At 33.8% G+C, this 7886-nt stretch overlaps 1 pseudogene; it reads left to right on the top strand.

Annotated features, from left to right (window-relative positions):
- Positions 1 to 1801: 1801 nt before the first annotated feature.
- On the top strand, positions 1802 to 7637 carry LOC145046338 (pyruvate dehydrogenase E1 component subunit alpha-3, chloroplastic-like; annotated as a pseudogene).
- The last annotated feature ends 249 nt before the right edge of the window (positions 7638 to 7886 follow it).

The raw sequence follows: 7886 nt of genomic DNA, 5'->3' as shown, positions 1-7886 counted from the left end.
GCATAAAGGCAAAAGATTGTGCTAATCGTGATGTGGAAAAGCTAGTTGACGAGCTCTTTAATTTGAAAAAAATAATATTTATCAATTGATGAGTATACCACAAAGTTCATAGACATGTTGTTTTTGGGAGAGACACTCCCAACTGAAAAGTGTCATGTGAATCATTATACAAAAGCTTTACATGCTGATAATGAAGTTGAAGTGAAAAAAACGTGAACACTTTTATGACACCTATCATCAATCTTAGATGTGAATCATTTCAACAATCATCCAGATTTTTTCAATTAAACCATCACCAACATCATCTAGTGCTAATCAATCATCGATCTTCGTGAATAATCAACACGATTCAGTAGTTAACAATAAAAATTCTTTTTTGGTTCTTTTAATTCAACCTTCAATTGTGCTTGAATACGATCATATCTTCAACATCTATGATTAATTATACTCCTAGCGTTATTAGAACAACATCATCGATAATCAACAAAAATCTACTTCATATCATTCATTCAATATTGATTATCAAATAATACTTCAAAATTGAGGTTAAAAAAAGATCATATCGTTTTTTTTTTTTTTTTTTGAAAAATTTCATATAATTCTCTATCAATCTATTCTTTTTTAAGATTTAAATAGTCAAAATATCATGTTTTTAACATTTAAAAAAAAAAGTTAAATTGTATGCACTCCAACTGTTTGATGAAATGCATAAACTAAATTACCACATTATATTCATATATGAATATGTCTTCTGAGTACATGATTATTAAAACAAAAAAAATATATGCAAGTCTTATGTTATTCATATGTGAATAACATATAAAAATTATATATATTTTGTGAAAATACCTTGTAATATTTATATGTGAATATATGTAATATTCATATGTGAATATATTGTGTAATATTCATAAGTGAATATATCATCTAATATTCACAAATGAATATACTATGTAATATTCACATGTGATATACCATGTAATACTATGTAATATTCAGATATGAAAATATTATCTAATATTCATAAGTGAATATACCATCTAATATTTACAAGTGAATATAGTATGTAATATTCACAAGTGAATGAATCGTCTAATATTTAAATATTAATATACTATGTTTAGTATATTCTATATTCATATATGAATGATACTTAAATTGTAAAAAAGAAAAATTAATCATAGTTTTTATTCATAAGTGAATAACGAATGTACTGTAGTAAAAATCTGATTCATTTTTATTTACTTATGAATAACGATAGCTGAAAATATAAAAAAAAAATTTATTTTATCTTAAAACTATATCAATATGAATGTCTATTTGTAGAGAATAAAAAATCATGAATTTTGGTATATTTAAAATCATTTTTCGATAAAAATAGCTTCGTAAAAATTTTAAAAAAAACGGAAAAACTATGTTTTTGTATATATTAAGGTAATGATTAGCATAGTTTAAGGAAATATGTTTTGTTGGAAAACACATGTCTATTCCTTTCCCATTTCTGCTGGTACGATGGAGGCTTTTGCAGCAAAAATGATTGAATGGCTGAGAATGATTCCCCCATTCTCAACCTTTTTTCTCAATTGAACCCTCTTCTATATATATATATACATATATATATATATATATATATATATATATATATACACACACACACACATACACACAGACAGACACACACAATCCATATTTATCGTTGTAAAGCTTTTGGAACATGCGGTCGGGGGAGTGGCTCAGAGGTTTCCTGAAGGCTTATAACTAAAGAGTTATACTGGTGTGCGGGGGATACAAGGGTTGAGTTATGGGATTAACTATGGTATCTTTTATACCGTTATTGCATAATTAAGTTTATGTGTTACAGGATTTCGAGATATGGTCCTATTACGAACCTAGTGAATTGTTAATTGTTAATTGTTAATTTGGTCATTACGGATTAAATACCCTAATTTACTGAGATTTATCGGGTTAACAACTTACATGGTTGAGGCATTAGGTGATTATATTTGAAATTTGAGTAGCTGGTGACAATTGGTTACCGAGTTTGGTTAGTATCGGGTAATTAATCACTCTAGTTGATACATTTATAAGATTAGACAAGTTCTAATGAACTTGATATATTATCCAAATAGCGTTGGACAAGTGATGAATTGGAAAACAGCGATGAGGTGGAGACCAGAATAATAGTTAGTCTTCACTAACTAATCAAGTGAGTAACCATACCTCTCTTTAGATTAATGATACTTACATATGTGATAATTATTGTACATATTTAGAGTTGAATACATTTTTTGAATTGTTATTTATTAATATCGTATGAGTTAGGTATTTGTGATAATTAAGAATGTTACCTGCCCAATGCTAAATGAGTCATTAAATATAATAATTGATAATTGTAGTTCTTTATTACTATTTGAGTAAATAGATGAGAAAGATTGAGATATATTGTGAAGTATAATATCCATAATGAGTACATTCGAAATAAAAATAGAATATTAAAAGATGAGTTAATAAATGACAATGATTGAGACATATAATTGTTTATTAGTATACGAGTTAACGAGTGAGTATTACTAAGATAAATAATCGAGTATGATACGAGTTAACGAGTTAGTATAGTTTAGATATTGAGATAGGAGGAAGGAGACATAAAGGTAGAGATATTGAGAGAAATGGAGAAGGGGGGGGGGGTAAGGATACATAGAGAGAGAAAAAGAGAGGGATATATATATATATATATATAGAGAGAGAGAGAGAGAGAGAGTGTGTGTGTGTGTGTATGTGTGTCAGGGAGAGAGAGAGAGAGAGAGAGAGAGAGAAAGAAAGAAAGAAAGAAAGAAAGAGATGTGGTGAGAAAAAATTGAGAGAGATGGAGAGAGAGATGAAGAGAAAGAGGAATAGTAAATGAAGCATATTAATAGAGATAAAGATAGTTAGAGAGAGTAATGGAGAAGAGAAGTATAGACACAGAGAGAGATAGAGTGTGAGTATAAAGATGAGGAAAGATATAGTGTGTGTGTATGTATACACACACAAACACACACACACACACACACACACACAGAGAATGTAAATAAGTACATTGATAGTAGAGAAAAAGAGAGATGGAGTATAGAAAAAGAATATGATGAGTTGAGTAATGAGTAAATGTAAACTTTAATAGGTAAACGGGTTTCGAGAAACCATACACTGAATAATGGTGTATTTTTATATCATAATAATTATGTGTATCATTGTTAAGGACAACTCATTAAGCTCTTTATAACTATCCTTTTTTATATGTGTTTTGCATGTAACTTTCTTTAATAAGTAATGATCAAAGAAAAGTGAGAGTGATACCCGAATTGGATCATTGTATTTTATTTTCTTTGGACCGATCATGTTGATAACTTCTTATAGTGAATTTTTAATATAAACATACACCAGTGTGTTTTTATTAAATAAAAGTCAAATTTGTAACATCCTGATTTTCAACCCAAATTTTATTTTTATTTTTATTTATTCAAATAATCATAGTATATTTACATTATGCGGAAACAAGTTGCGAATTCGTGTGTATAGTCGAATCTTGCACTTCTCACGAATCAATGAAGTGCCTGAAAACATTTATATTCAACTGGGTAAGCACAAAGCTTAATGAGTTCCCCAAAATATCATATTCTACAATACATATACAATATATACACATAATGGCCTTCAACATAAAGTTGGTATGCCCTTGGCCTTCAGCACGAAGTTGGTCCACCCTTTTTTCCTTCATCATAAAGTTGGTCCGCTACTTTGGCCTTTAGCATAATGCTAGTCACTACTAGAAAAATATCCTTTTACGACGCGCAAATTACGACACTCATTAATTTATGTTACGCAAACGAGAGTGACATTAAAAAAGGGTCATCTCTTCAGAAAATTTAAGGATTTAGGTCACTTATTATTGCGCGCCTTTAAATTAGTGTCAAAAGAAAAAAAAATTAAAAACACGGAGGGCGCTGTACCTTAAATGCGCGCCCTTTATATGTGTCGCTTTATAATTTTAATGAACCCGCGTTCCTTAGTTACAAGCGGGAAAAGAAAAGCCAAAAAATTAGAAAAGCCCGCTACCCTCCCTGCCCTAAGCATTTTCACGCATCTTTCATTCTCCTCACACTGTTGTGCAACTTCTCAATCAAAGATCAAAGGTTACGATTTCATCTCCATCTCTCGACTTCATCATCTCAATCAAGAAAAAGGGCTTCTGATTTCCATTCATCTACTTCATCGTTGCTGTAATTTCACCTTCTTCATCTCTCTGCTGTTCTTGAGAATACTCGCCAACAGTTTTCTTGCACTATTCCTTGACTTGCTTCCTTCTAGATACGCTTCTTTAAATAACTCCAACAACAACAAACCCCAATCCTACACCCCTCATCCTCTTCCATGGCATCATCAATTACCGGCGATGTCATATACCACCATCTCTCCGATGAATTCTAATTTTTCGGCTTTAATTTGTAAATATATCCCGCGTACGATCTTCAAAAAGCTTCCGGTGGTAGATCTAGCATGGTCAGCGTGTGTGTGCAGGTTGAGGAGTTCAGTAGCTTCTGATCAAGAGATTCAAGTTAGGGCTTTCAAGGCGCCATGGAAACTGTAATGGTGTTCATTGTGGCGGAGGGATTAGGGTTTCTAGAGTGAGAGACGAAAGGGGAAATTGGTGTAAATGTCTGCAGAAGGAAGCATGTAATGTTGTTCTCTATTAACCGACGACTTAGGGTTTTAACTTTCACCACTGCTGCTGCTTCGCCACCTAAGCGAATCGACACTCATAATGCACCTTCCACTGCGACGAAGCACTAGGATGCTTTATGATTGGCCTCGCATCAAGGTTCCACAGAGCCCAAATCATTCGAACTAGAAACCTTCAGGTACTATCACTACAAGATCTCACCTCCTCTCCCCTTGCCGACAACATCAGGTCCGACGACCTTAGGATTACTTCTTCTATTGCTCTAATTTACAAGCCCTATGTCTTATTAAGGTGTGTTTCGGTTTATTTTTTTCCCTATGTTTTCATTCTTCTACCAGAACCCTATCTTGCTAAATCCTTTTGTTTTCGCAGCTAATTTTTTTCTAGACCAAGATTTTGTAGACAAGAAGCAGGTGGAAGAGAAGCCCTAGACCAAGATTTTGTAGAAAATTTTGGTGTTGAATCAACAATTATTTGTTAACAGGTTTTCCATTTTTAATCATTCATTTGTTCTTCCCACCATTTTTATTAGGTTCTCAATTTACTTAACAAACTTTAGTCCAGTTCTTCTCAGGCACTCATGCCATTACATGTGCCCTGTTTGCTTTCTTGAGGCCTGGTGATGAGGCACTTAATCTATTCATTTAGAAAGCATAAAATTTATTCATTAATTTTTATTAGCTTTTGGCAGTTGGGTCATCACTGACCAGCTGTACAGTTTTACAATGAAATAATATAATATATATTTGACTGATTACTGATATCATCATCTACTATAGTGAAAATGGTTGATGCAGTTTGATCGTCAAACCTTATCCATTGCAATGCGTTTCTTGATGGCCAAAACTCCAGAGCAAAGGGCAGCTGTTGATCTGGACACTCATTACACACAGCTTAGGTTTCATTCTTTTATACCATATGATATGATGATGATGCTTATATTATCCATTATCCAATCCTACATACAGTTTGAACCTCACCCCATGTATCTATGCAGGAATGTCAGTTCACCTCATTTTCATTTTCATTTTGTTATTGATTCAATAGTGAACCCACCTGCAGTTGATTGGTGACCGATTCGATTTTTGATTTTTCAGTTTTTCATAATTGTGTTCTTATTGATGTGTTCAGGCTAGGGCTTCCAGTTCAGTTTTGGGCTTTATCTCTACATTTCTATTTAACAGTTTCAAGCACAAGCACAAGAAACAGAGCATCTTTCCTATCACTTTTAAGGTATCTTAGAACTCCTAATTTTCAAGATTTGTTCTTATTCATTCAGGATTTATGAAATTAGATAATATGTTGTGTCAAATAATTGGAAAATTTACAGGTGTACAATGTTGGAAAGGAGGCAACAGTTGTATTGCAGCTTAAAGGTGATTGTTCTCTTGGTTACCTCCATATCGTGTAAGCCTTTAACCGTCTTCTACTATTTTCTATTACCCATCTCCCTTTTCTCTGTATCCTTTTATCATTCTTGAGAAATTGACACCTTGTCTGGCTTCAGACCTAGAGCTTAAACAATTATTTCATCAAACTACTTACCCTCGATCTGTGTTTGACAAGATTACCAAACTAAAGGAAATAGACATCAAATATTAGGTATTCGATTTTGCTTTTGTTTTGCATTTTTATTTGTGAATTTCGCTTCAGGCCCGGATTCCATAAACCCGCCGTCATCAGCATGACGTCTAATTGATCAAAAACCGTGTTTGATATGGGATCCAACAAATTGATTTTTGTATTTTACTCTGCAGCTGCTCACCAAAGAAGAAGGTTTAGAAGTATACGAGGACATGATATTGGGGAGAGATTTCGAGGACATGTGTGCTCAGATGTATTACAGGGGGGAAATGTTTGGTTTTGTCCATTTATACAACGGGCAAGAAGTTGTTTCTCAGGGTTCATCAATCTGTTGAAGAAAGAGGATAGTATTGTGAGAACCTACCGTGATCATGTTCATGCTCTAAGCAAGGGGGTGCCTGCTCGTGCTATGATGAGCGAGTTGTTTGGGAAGAAAACAGGGTGTTACTGTGGTCAGGGTGGATCCATGCACATGTTCTCTACTGAACACAATGTTCTTGGAGGGCTTGCCTTTATAGGAGAAGGCATCCTTGTTGCCACAGGTGCATCATTCAGTAGCAAGTACAGGAGAGAAGTGTTGAAAGAAGCAGATTGTGATCATGTGACATTGGCATTCTTTGGAGATGGGACCTGTAATGATGGGCAGTTCTTTGAGTGTTTGAACATGGCAGCTCTATGGAAATTGCCTATCATATTTGTGATGGAGAACAATCTGTGGGCAATTGGGATGTCCCATCTGCGTTCAACTTCAGATCTAGAAATCTAGAAGAAGGGTCCATCTTTTGGGATGCCAGGTGTCCATGTTGATGGCATGGATGTGTTGAAGGTGAGGGAGGTAGCAAAGGAGGCTATTGGGAGAGATAGGAGAGGAGAAGGCCCAACTTTGGTTGAATGTGAGACTTACAGATTCAGAGGACACTCTTTGGATGATCCTGATAAGCTTCGTGACCCAAGTGAGTTGCTTTTAGTCTTTTACTCTTGTATATACATAACATTGAAATTTGTTGTGATTGTATATTTGTATTGTGAATTGCAGCTGAGAAGGCTCATTATGCAATAAGGGATCCAATAACATGATTGAAGAAATACCTGACTGAAAACAAATTGGCAAGTAAAGCAGATTTAAAGGCGATAAAGAAGAAGATAGATGAGGTGGTTGAGGAAGCTGTGGAGTTTGTAGATGAAAGCCCTGCTCCTTCAAGAAGCCAACTGCTGGAAAATGTGTTTGCAGATCCAAGAGGGTTTGGAATTGGACCTAATGGAAGTTACAGGTGTGAGGATCCTAAGTTTACTGAAGGCACTGCTCAGGTCTAGTCTATTGCTAAGCTTTTGTTTCTTTAATTCTCATGTTATCTATCTTATTATTATTATTATGAATTGTTAATCATATCGGTTACATAGAGTTATATATGATTTTGTTTTTGTTGTTTTAATGGATTCCTTTTGATTATCTCTCTTTTATTGTCAGTGTCTTGTTTATCTAAAATTAATCAGTTAAAAAGAAATCGATGCGTGAGCTGCTTTTTCTTGTTCCAGAATAGATTTGTTAAGTTCCATTTAGATGTTTTTTATTAGATACACA

This window comes from Lactuca saligna, chromosome 5 (genome assembly GCF_052625555.1).
Source record: "Lactuca saligna cultivar CGN05327 chromosome 5, ASM5262555v1, whole genome shotgun sequence".
Classification (NCBI taxonomy): domain Eukaryota; kingdom Viridiplantae; phylum Streptophyta; class Magnoliopsida; order Asterales; family Asteraceae; genus Lactuca; species Lactuca saligna.
This window is presented reverse-complemented; position numbering and strand designations above follow the sequence as displayed.